Below are 12,837 nucleotides of genomic sequence, written 5' to 3'. Positions count from 1 at the left end.
GGAGAACAACAACCACCCTCCCAACAGAACACTGACCACCAACTACCTCCGAAAAAGTGTTACACAAAAAGGGACTCCACATGGACCCCTCCTGATGGACGCAATACCACACTGGACTTGTACATTGACTGCTTCCGCCACAGAATCCAAACAGATGTGACCAGAAAACACCATCGCTTACAACAAAATCTAAACCATGCTGAAAGGAGAGCCATAGATAATCTCAGAAACAACCCAGACATTATAATTAAAGAAGCAGACAAAGGTGGAGCTGTCGTCATCATGAACAAAACTGACTACATTCAGGAGGCTCACAGACAACTTTCCAATACCGCCTTTTACACAAAATTGGACTCAGACCCCACACAAGAATACAAGAAAGAACTGAACAAGATTGTTAAGGAGCTACCCCCACACATCCAAGAACAGATCCTCACCAACACACCAACAGAACCTCGACCAGGAACTTTCTATCTTCTACCTAAAATACACAAACCAGGAAATCCAGGACGCCCCATCATTTCAGGTATTGGCACTATTACAGTGGGTGTCTCCGGTTATATGGACTCTGTTCTGAAACCATATGCCATCAGTGCTCCCAGCTATGTACGTGACACCACAGATTTTCTGAGGAAAATACAATCTTTAAACAATCTTCCCAACAATACTATACTAGCTACTATGGATGTGGAATCTCCGTATACCAACATCCCACACAACGATGGTTTACAAGCTATAAGGAACACCATTTCAGATAAAACCACAGCGGACCTTGCCACCAAACTCTGCCAATTTGTCCTTACCCACAACAACTTCAAATTCGGTGATGACCTGTTCCTTCAGATCAGCGGCACAGCAATGGGCACCCGCATGGCCCCACAGTATGCCAACATCTTCATGGCAGATTTAGAACAACGTTTCCTAAACTCCTACCCACTCAAACCTCTCTTGTACCTGCGATACATTGACGATATTTTTATCATCTGGACACATGGTCAACAGACCCTGGACACCTTTCACCAGAAATTTAATGATTTTCACCCCACAATCAACCTTACAATGAATCAATCTATGCAAGAAATACATTTTTTGGACACTACTATAAAAATACAGGATGGGCGCATAGACACCACCTTATACCGTAAACCAACTGACCGACAAACATATCTACATGCCTCTAGCTACCATCCCAAACATACCAAACAGTCCATTGTATATAGCCAGGCACTACGTTACAGCCGCATCTGTTCCAATTCTACAGACAGAGACTCTCACCTAAGAGATCTACAGCAAACCTTTTCAGAACTAAAATACCCAGCAGATGAAGTTAGACAACAGATCAACAGAGCCAGACTTATACCCAGAGAGAACTTGCTGCAAGACAGACCCAAAAAAGAAAATAACAGAACACCTCTAGTCATCACATACAGCTCCCAAGTTAAAACAGTACAACGCATCATCAGAGATCTACAACCTCTCCTGGACAATGACAGTTCTCTTTCTCAAGCTCTGGGAGGAAGACCTTTCATTGCCTACAGACAGCCACCCAATCTTAAACAACTCCTAACCCACAATAATACTACAACCAGACTTAACACGGACACTGGCACCAGAGCCTGCAATAAACCCAGATGCCAACTTTGCTGCCACATACACCCGGACAACACCATTACTGGCCCCAACAACATCACACATACCATCTCGGGACTATTCAATTGCTCATCATCTAACATTGTGTATGGCATCAAATGCCAACAGTGTCCTTCAGCTCTCTATATTGGACAAACAGGCCAAACCTTACGCCAAAGAATAAATGGACATAAATCTGACATCAAGAATCACAAAACAGAGAAACCAGTAGGAGAACACTTCAATCTCCCAGGACATTCTATACAAGATCTCAAAGTAGCTGTTTTACTACAAAGGAATTTCAGAAATAGACTGGAAAGAGAAGCTGCTGAATTGCAACTCATTACCAAACTTAAAACCATGGAGAGACCTGGTTTGAACAAAGACATTGGATTCTTATCCCATTATACATGACTAAGCCATTTCTCACCTTCTCACCCCTTGCCTTTTCCTGTAAGACCTATTACAGTCGTTAAGAGTCGTCAGCAGGCTCATCTCAGCTATCTGCCAATCTCCCATTCCCACCACTCTTCTGAGTAATACCCCTCCCCACCTTCTCACTATATAGAAGGATCTGGCAACTTCTGTTTCAGTGTATCTGAAGAAGTGTGCTTGCACACGAAAGCTCATACCAAGAACTAACTTAGTTGGTCTTAAAGGTGCTACTGGAAGGATTTTTTTTATTTTGACTATGGCAGACCAACACGGCTACCTATCTGTACCTGTTACCCTTGTGAGTGAAGCCGTCCGGAGTCTCGTACTCCTGGTAGGGTCACCCAAGGCAGTAAGGTCAAGGGGAAGGAGTTAGACCAGGGGTCAGCAACCTATTTCAGCCATGGGCTAGTCCACTGTCCCTCAGACCTTGTAGGGGGGCGGACTATTTTTTTGGGGGGGGGGAATGAACGAATTCCTATGCTCCACAAATAACCCAGAGATGCATTTTAAATAAAAGGACACATTCTACTCATTTACAAACACACTGATTCCCGGACCATCTGCGGGCCAGATTTAGAAGGTGATTGGGCTGCATCTGGCCCCAGGGCCTTAGGTTGCCTATCCCAGCACTAGACAAAGAATGATCCAGGAAGTCCTCAATGGCAAAATAGGCAGAAGATAAGTGATATGTTACAATGGCTGTGAAGGCAAATGAAGGTTGCAGCATGCTATCGTAACAGAGCCTTACTGCAAAGACTGTGTGGTGGTCAGCATGCACTGATCTGATTCATGCACAGGCATCTTCCAAAACCCCATAACGGACTCACTGTTAATACTGTGTTCATGGAAGACAATCTTACTCTGCTACAAGTGATCAAAGAAGAAAAAGAAGAAGGTAAAGCAGGAGAGGGCACGCAGGAGTGATCATGGCCCAAGGGCATTTGTGTATTCCACAAGTCAGCCAGGACTTCAACATAGCAGCCATAAGGTCCTGAGCTGCCCCAGAATTAATGGAACCAACAGTTTTGGAGTCCTCAACTCCACCTCCAAGACTATCTCTGTCAGCTCAGGCAGGGAGACTGCTGGGCAGTGAGGCAGGCAGTAAACCAGCAGAATCCTTAATCTGTACCAACTGTCCAGTACCAGGCACAAGCCCTCTAGGTCTCCATTCAAGCAGGGCAAAGCCTGGAGAGAGAAATAATTCCTATAGACTACAGTAAATTCTATCTGACCCCAGAGTGTGCCCAGTGCTCCATTGAATACCCAGGTGGGCAAAGCAGGGTGAGACCATCTCCACCGTGCTCATCCAGACAGGTCTTGATAATGCAAACCAACTCAGCTTCCTCATCCATAATCAAATCATGGATAAAAGAAATACATCAGTAATAACAACTTTTGATACAAAATAGCAACAGGAGTGAATTTCAACTCATCTAAAACTTTAACCATATAATTCATATAAAAATTAAATTTAAAAATGTCAATATATATTCTTGCTGATGCTAACAAGTGTCTATATTTTATAAGTAATTTTAACCTATACAGTGGTACCTCAGGTTACATACGCTTCAGGTTACATACGCTTCAGGTTAAGAACTTTGCTTCAGGATGAGAACAGAAATCGTGCTCCGGCGGTGCGGCAGCAGCAGGAGGCCCTATTAGCTAAAGTGGCGCTTCAGGTTAAGAACAGCTTCAGGTTAAGAACGGACCTCCGGGATGAATTAAGTATTTAACCCGAGGTACCACTGTACTGATATATAGGAAATAGGCGACTATATTTACTGTTTATAATTTCTGACCCAGTGGGAGTCTAGCAATATTACTGCATGCTACTTTCAAATCCATGAAGAAGATTCCACCTAAACATTAGGAAGAACTTCCTGACAGTAAGAGCTGTTCGACAGTGGAATTTGCTGCCAAGGAGTGTGGTGGAGTCTCCTTCTTTGGAGGTCTTTAAGCAGAGGCTTGACAACCATATGTCAGGAGTGCTCTGATGGTGTTTCCTGCTTGGCAGGGGGTTGGACTCGATGGCCCTTGTGGTCTCTTCCAACTCTATGATTCTATGATTCTAATAGCCTATGGAATTTCTAAAATGCAAACAGCCAGCAATTTATTCAAGTAAATATACATAACCTTTTATTCATTTGTACAGCACAAACATAATCATTGCTTTATATTTAAAAAGATCAGGATCAACTTGAGATATATATATATATATATATATATATGGAATCAGGAATATAAAGAAAGAAATGTTACTTCTGTATTGCACGTGAACCTTAGTTGCTTGGGGCAACAAGTAAAAGATTCTAGAATTAAAACAATTATTGTGTGTGGAACTGTTGATGCTGGTAGTCAGCTGCTGCTCCTGAACCATCAAACCAAAGATGCTTCTTGTCTTCCTCTTCTGTTACTGTTCTCAGTATGCAACAGCTGTACCCTTTCGTTTTCTACCACCCCCACTGTTGGTCACCTGCTCAAACCCACAACACCGTGTCTATCAGAAGCATGACAACGAACTTCGTGTTTCATGCTTCTGGGATGAGAGAATTGACCTGAAGTATTCAAGAGCCCAAAGTCTGCCTTCAGAGATCAAGGAGGAAAAGCTGGACACGGTACCCCCTCCTCACTGTCAGTGGTACCAAGACTCCATCTTGGTAAAGAATACAAATCGCTGGTCAGGTGAGCTGGTGTTAGGTGCAGCTCTGACTCGGGGAGGCCTCCATCCACCATGGGCTTTTATTCGTGTCACAGTGCAGTGTGTATCCGTTTCGTGCCATGTAGCCACATGTGCTCATAAGAACCTGACAATTGAAATTTCCAGGCAGGATGTCCGTCTTTTCCTCCTCTCGCCACGTACTTTACCTATTCATGAGTGGCAACCAGTGCAGCTGGGTTGGTGCGCACGCCTCAAGAGTTCCACCTGGAGTTACCGCTTCAAGAGTCAAGGGGGTGTTCCTGAAGACCTCCTCATCCCCAGCAACCTCTATAGCGAGCCACTTGCACCTACTGTTTATCCTCATGCAGAAATGCACCAAGCATGTACATCATATTACAGCTACTACATAACTGTGCGCTACCAGCTCCGTGGATTCTACACCGCTTCACTCCATATTGAGAATGGACCTCCACTTGGACGTAGCCTGAGCTTCTATGTGCAGCCTACTCTGCTCCATGTGTTCAGCACCTCCTCCACACTGCTCAGCCTTCCTCACAGGACCCTCAATCTTTCATGGACTCTCCAACCCCTCAGCTCCAAAATAACAGCTTACACACTGGTGGATGTGCAGGGTTTGGAGGAATGGTCTGACTCCTACAGTTATAATCCTTTTGCTCTGCAAAGTGATTTCTGTGCTGTTCGCAAACCACAAAATTCCAGGGAGAAAGTGGTGGCCAGTGTCTATTTCCGTACTAATGAGAAGATGCCTGAAAAGCTGGCAGGAAAACTTGATTTCTTTAATAAGACTTTGATTTTCAGAGCAAGCACTGGAGCCGCAACTTATCTCACACTCAATCCACAGAAAACCAGAAGAGGCATCTACATTTTTAGCCATACACTGGGATTGTACTATTCTACACAGGAAGACAGCACTACTACCACCACTAGGAAGGGCTACAGCTCCCACTATATCTTTTACGAGGAGCAGAGCCTCTGTTACCTGATCATTGTTGAATTCATGCAGCTGCAATTGTCCAAGTTCAGCATCCATGTGTATCTGAACCGGAAAGGGACTTTGTTCAGGTCTCTAGGTGAAAAAGATATTGAAGTTCACGTTTTCAATGGACATTCTCCTGACAAAAGATTGGTCTATATTGTGTGGTTTATTCCCGTGCAACATCCACTGCTGCAGTGTGAGTGGGTCTTTAACCTTCAACTTTTTAATTCCAGGAAAGAGTACCTCCTTTGGAACAACACTTATTCTTACAGTAACGGTGTCAAAGATGCTGCCCATTTTCTCCCTCCCTCTGTTTTATCTATCCGACCTTCACAATACATGGGCTTTGTAGCCAAAGTGAATTGCAGCAAAAGTGGACTTGCACGTGCTGTTTTAAAAGCCAGTATCAATACTTTCGCGTCAAAGGTCCTACACCCAACAGTGGCCTGTCAGCAAAGTTACTGTCATGAACTGACAGCTATAATCCATAAACCTGATTTCTCTGATCCAATCATACATTATAGGAGAGAGTCAGCAATTACTTTGCAAGCAACTGCAAAGGCACAGTGCAGGACAAGTGCAGATATAGATATACTGTGGAAAATCTATAGCCTTGAAGCTGCATATTCTATTCCAGACTGGCCAAATCCTCTTAAGCTACCTGATGAGATAAATACAAGTGGAATCATATTTCATATACCTAGAAATGTCTTATTTTATGGCTTTCATCATGTAAATATGACCATGACAGTGTACCTTCCTGCATATAATATAAAAATCATGGAGTCTGATTCAGTATTTCTCCAAATTCTAGAAAATGACCTGGTAGCAATCATAGCTGGTGGTTTGTTCCGGACAGTTGGTGTTTCTGATCATTGGACTTTGGATGCATCTGCTTCTTCTGATCCTTATTCAGCCAACCCCCTTGAAGGAATCACCTTTAATTGGTATTGCACCAAACGGGAATTGGACTATTCAACAATGAGGTTGAGCCCAGAGGGAAAATGCTGTCCAAATCAAGTAGATATACGCTGGACACATTCAAGTGCTCCAGTTCAAAAAGTAGAACCTAATACATTTCAGGCAAACACAAAATATTATTTTATTCTAGTAATTCTGAAGCAGCACAAATCAGCCCATGCATTCCAAACAGTTCATGTGCTGCCTGGTTCTGTACCAATACTGGATGCCACTTGTTTAGAAAATTGTGGGAAAACCATCAAAGTAACAGAGCGATTCATTCTGTCCGCAAGATGTCTAAATTGTGCAAAAACTAGTCAAACAGTCTACCTTTGGTCACTTCTTTCAGCAGACTCTAAGGAAATACATTTTGATTGGGCTTCCAAAACTACAACTGGGAGATCAAAGCCATACATGCATATAAATTCATTGGCATTCAGATACATGGAAGACAAATTCTATACTCTTAGCCTGAAAGTAAGCACAAAGGGAAAACAATCAGCTGTTTATAGGCATTCATTTTATGTTAGCTCTCCACCTCGGACTGGAAAATGTATCATTTATCCAAGGGAAGGCATAGCATTCCGTACAAAATTCATTGTCCAGTGTACTGGATTTGAAGAAAAAAATGGACCTCTTACATACAAAGTGATAGCACATTCAGATCTAACAAGAATGACTGCAATATCTTCTGTGCAAAATAATACATTTGGAATAATAGTGTATATTGGTCATCAGCAAAAAACCCCTCCATCATTTCTTCCTGCTGGTATTCCATCTAAAAAGTATGCCTTAGACATATATGTTCAAGTATACGATGCCTATGGAGTATTTTCTGAAGTAACTTTGGAAGCAAATGTTTATGATCCAAGAAGTAAACCAACTGTTCTTCTCCGTGAACTGTATGGTTTAATCAGTGGGCAAAGTGGCCCTATGTCCTTTTTCCTTGAAACTAAAGATTACTTTAATATAGGCTTTCTTACCTATATGGTGGCCTCTGTATTAAATAATATTGAGACTCTGCCAACCAGTCAAGGCTCTAAAACTGATTTGCGGGAAATCCTCCTTAATGTGTCTGCAGTGATTCCTTTGACTGAAATACAGATGATAGCCCAAACGGTCTCAAGTATTTGTCAAGTGACACAGGATGCTAATGAAGTTAATAGGAAAGCACAACTGTTTGCGGTCAGAACACTAAAAGAGGCCACTGAAGCTCTCAAAAGGCTCAGGGACAAAGATCTAGGGTCACAGGAAGCAGAAGTCCTTGGCAATGGTATATTTACTGGCTTGTCCAATGTGTTGAGTGCTTCTCTCTTAAACCATAGAAATGTCAATGTCAATGCAATTAAAGAAATAATTTCTGTGACAGGAATATTAGCTGACCTCATCTTACAAGGTAAAGTCCCTGGGGAACATGAAACTAATATGGAAGCTAAAAACTGGTCAATTCACTTATGGAAAGGTGAAAAGTGGGAGGTTTCTAGGACTTTCTCTAAGGGAAGACAATTCAAGAACTACTTTTATCCTCAGCTGAAGCAGGAGAACCACATTGAGTTACCAGCAGATGCTGTGGTTTCCACAGTTCATTATGTGTTTGAAGAGAATCCCTTCCCTTGGATGGCAGATGCAGCAGATATTCATACAGTAGTGACTGGATTCAAAACGGTAGGAGTCAAAGCTAATGGTGATATCTTGGGGGTTACCCCCGAGGTGGTGGAAGTTATCATGGCAAGGAAAAATAAGGACTTTGCAACATTTAATCTGACAATTGGGCCAGATAAAAAGCTTTCCAAAACAACTGGTGGATTTAGTATTGAAGTCAAAGGAAACTTCAAGTATGTATTTATCCAGATTTTGTGCAATATGGAAGTTACTTTCAACATATCTATCTATCTGGGACTCAATGTCAGCCATTCTCCAATAGCTTCTTATATTGTTTTCCATGACAAACCTCCAGCACCACGTGAAATGAATCCTGGCATCACTAACTGTGCATTTAAGGCTGTGCGCATACTTTGTCTTCCTCAGTCATTGCTTCAGTCTCCACTCCAAGGCAATAAAGCAAGCAAGTGGAACATTTCAGTTGTACTACAATCACACCCAATTGTGAGAGGACAAACCAGAAAGATTGTCCGCATTGCTGTTTATACACCCAATTGTCTAGGTATGGATGGCATTCAGAAACAGTGGAAAGAAGGATTGTGCCGTCTGGGCTCTCAGACCACCTGGTCCAAGATACACTGCATCTGTGAAGCAAAAGCCCACAGCACAACAAGAAGCAGACGCCGATCACTGGAGGCTTCTCATGCTGTCAGATTTGTAGCTGGCAGCTTCATTTTGTACCCTAATCCTTTGGATATAAACAAGGTCCTCTCAGCAGACTTTGACACAAACCCAGTGACAATGCTGGCTGTGTTTTTCATTTTTTCAGGCTACATCTTGTGTACTACCTGGGCCATGATCAAAGATAAAGCTGATTTGAAAAGAAAAAACAAAATACTAGTTTTACCTGACAATGACCCCTACCATAAAGTGCGCTATGTGGTCACTGTATACACAGGAAGTCGCTTGGGATCAGGAACCACAGCAGATGTTTTTCTTGAATTGATAGGTAAAAATGGTGTCAGTGATGTACATCACTTGAAACACCCACAGTTTCCAACTCTCTTTCGTGCAGCTGTTGACACATTTCTCCTAACTACTAAATATGATTTAGGGGATCTTCTTTCTCTTCATGTCTGGCACAATACAGGGGGTTCCTCCCCTAACTGGTTCCTAAGCAGAATCAAAGTACAAAATATGCACACTAAAAAATCTTGGCTGTTTATATGTAGAAACTGGTTAGGTCTTGGCAAGGCTGATGGCAAAATAGAACGATCAATTGTTGCTAAAAACCTAAAATCAAGCTTAGATAAAATGGATTACTTCTGGATAAGCTTTGCCAAGGACTTGGAAGACAATCATATATGGCTCTCAATATTTTCTCAGGTTGTCACCGGTTCTTTCACGAGGGTACAAAGGGTATCTTGTTGCTTAGTAATAATGCTGTGTAATTTGCTATTCAACATCATGTTCTTCAGTGGTGCAGATGATCGGGAGATTCTTTCAGTGCAACTACGGTATCTGAAATCTATGTATATTGGATTTGTGAGCGCTTTGTTTTCTATTCCTTTACAACTGACCATACAAATCTTGTTTACATATTCCGAGGAGAAGCCTTTGCTGCATAACACGAGAAATGGGTCAAGAAGAAGCCCCTCTCTTATGCCTGAAACCCTTGAGAAAGAAGGCAAATCAGCATATTCAAATGGGAAAGACCAGCATCTGCCATTATCAGAAAGCAATGCTAGCAACAATAATGCAACAGACAAGGACACAAGTACTACTTTCGAAAAAGAGGAGCCGCTGCACCCAGAGTTCATGTTCTTTAATAAAATGCCACGCTTTTCATGGTGGTGCAGATATGTCTCTTGGACACTGGTCTTTCTCATATCTGGAGTTTCTTCATCTTTCATTATATTATATGGTTTGACCTATGGCTATACAACATCAATGGAGTGGTTTATAGCATCCATGACATCATTTTTTGAGAGTGTGTTTTTGCTGCAAACCATGAAGTTGTCTCTCATATCTGCTATGAGTACTATAAGTCTCAAATACTGTAAAAACATCCCCTGGATAAGCACAGAACAGTACCAGAATATGAAGCTGATCCAATCAAGTGTGGATGAGAAAGATCTGAGAAAGATTCACCATGATCTTTCCAAACTTAGACACAGCAAGGAATATGAACCTTTAACAGAGGATGAAGTCATAGTCTTGAGGAAAAGAGTAAGGGCTCAACACTTAGCATTTGTCTTTGTAAAGGACATCGTAATTCACCTTGTCTATTCATCCTGTGTTTTCATTGCTGCATTTTCCGCAGAACCCACCACCACTTTTTATTACAATAAAGCTATATATAATCAATTCTCGTTTGGTTTATCAGATGTAAATAAGCTGGAGCATATTTACATGTGGACGAGCAACGTCTTTCTGCCCTTAATACATAATGACTACCACCCTACCTATGTTTCAGAATCTTGGTCTAAAATTCTTGGTTTGCCCAGAATGAGGCAAGTAAGAGCGAAGAATACTGAAAAGGAATGTTTCCCTGCTCGCAACTTTGCGCAAGGTCATATGATTAGTGAAAGCCACTGCCGCTATAAATATAACAGTGATCCAGAAGATCAAAGTAACTATCTTGGGTCATGGACAATCCCAACCAATCAACCAACTTCCAAGCACTCCAGCAGTTTTCAAGGATTTACATACCAGTCAGACATTGACCAATGGGAATATAAATCATATGGTGTTGTAGATTCATACGGGCCTGGAGGATATTCTTTTTATTTTTTTCCTGGAGAGCAACGACCCAATACAACAATGAGGATGGATGATCTGCAAAGAAACAACTGGCTTGATAATCGGACCTGGGCAGTGATTTTTGAGTTAACAACTTTTAATCCAGATGTGGATCTATTCTGCAGCATTTCTATCGTATTTGAGACTACTGATATAGGTGTCGTTAATTCAAGTTTGGTAGTTCATTCTTACAAACTCTCTATTTTCCAGTATGAACCCACCTCTAAGAGGGTTGTGTATGGAGTTATAGTGTATATTCTTGCCTTTTATCTTGCTGATGAATTTAACATGTTACGTCAAGAAAGGATAGGTTATCTTCAAACAGCAACTAACGTAAATAACTTCGCAATAAAGACAACCTCTATGTTTTTTCTGTTGTTAATTGCACTGAAATTTAAGCTGGCATTTACATTGTTGGAATTTCATCTACTTAATCCAGAACAATTTGTTCCCTTCCATGTAGTTTCCCAAATCGATCAACTCTACATGATGATTTCAGGTTTTTTGGTCTTCCTTCTGATTTTGAAACCATACCGATATTTCAGATTCTTGTACAATGTGCGCCTTGCAGAAAAAACAATGTCAGTAGCTTTTCCTGAGTTTGTTAATTTGACTCTGTTTGCGGCCGTATACTTTTCTGTATTCACATCATTTGGGTACCTAACATTTGGCCAAAGTGAGTGGAGTTTTCATACTTGGATTCTTTCCCTCCAGACTGTAGTTTCATATTGTTTTGGAGCAGTTAAACTAGCTAGTTTTTCATCCAACCTGTGGCTAGGGATATTTTTTCAGGCTTCATGTATGTTTACAATGATGTTTATTTTCATCAATTTATGGAGAGCCCTAATAATCTCTACTTATAACTCAATGAAACAACCTACTTATGAACAACATTCTGATGAAGCAGAAGCAATAAACTTTGTGGTTCTGAAGATCCAAAGTATTTGGTTTTCCATCACCCGTCAGACACCACCCACAAGTGACAGTGATCATGTCAGCACTGTAATATTTGGAAGATCTGTGGTCAAGGATGACTATGTGTGCGGCTTGAGAAGCAGGCAAGTAAATGGCAAGAAAATTGTTTATCTTTCTGTTTGAGAAAGACAGAGTAAACGTTGAATAAATTGCATAATATTTCTGTCCCAAGCTGATCTCCACAGTTTCCATTCTCTTCCTTCATAATTATTTCCACTTCAGATGGTTGTCTCATAATTTAAAACTGATTCTCCTTGGTTTCAAGTACGTATGAACTCTTATACAAAATTAGGAAAAGGATATTTAGTTCAATGTCCTTTAATAGACCAGTCATCCCAAGCAGAGCCTGCAGGGGTGGGTCAGATGCCATGTGCCAAGGGGGGGGGGGAGGCTAAGCTCACCTTTTCCACTCACTCACTCTCTCTCTCTCTCACACACACACACATATACACGCACAGCTTTTGTCCACTCAGAAGGTCTGTCTGTCTGTCGATCATATCACAAAGCCTCCTCCCCCTGCACTCAGCCCCACATGCATAAAGATACACACACAGGCTATGTACACAAGGCATTTTAAAGTGGATTTGATCTATCCAATATTTGCATTTTTTAAGGATTCTCCAAATGAGATTGTCCTCATCCAACTGGCAAACTGCACTTTACCCCCCTTTAATTTGAATTCTTCCAATCTGTGGGAAATGTGGTAAGGCAAAAAAATCCAGCATAGAATCAAATGTTACCCAACTGGTTGTACTGTAGCACATTGTATGGGTAGGTT

The 12,837-nt window shown here is 41.5% G+C and overlaps 1 pseudogene across 1 annotated transcript; it reads left to right on the top strand.

Annotated features, from left to right (window-relative positions):
• The first annotated feature begins 4,255 nt into the window (after positions 1-4,255).
• On the top strand, positions 4,256-12,230 carry LOC308477120 (polycystin family receptor for egg jelly pseudogene; annotated as a pseudogene). The gene has a single exon. The product of its transcript is annotated as a polycystin family receptor for egg jelly pseudogene (transcript).
• Positions 12,231-12,837: the final 607 nt, after the last annotated feature.

The sequence above is a fragment of the Podarcis pityusensis genome (assembly GCF_964106645.2).
Source record: "Podarcis pityusensis genome assembly, chromosome: 5".
Taxonomy (NCBI): Eukaryota; Metazoa; Chordata; class Lepidosauria; order Squamata; family Lacertidae; genus Podarcis; species Podarcis pityusensis.
This window is presented reverse-complemented; position numbering and strand designations above follow the sequence as displayed.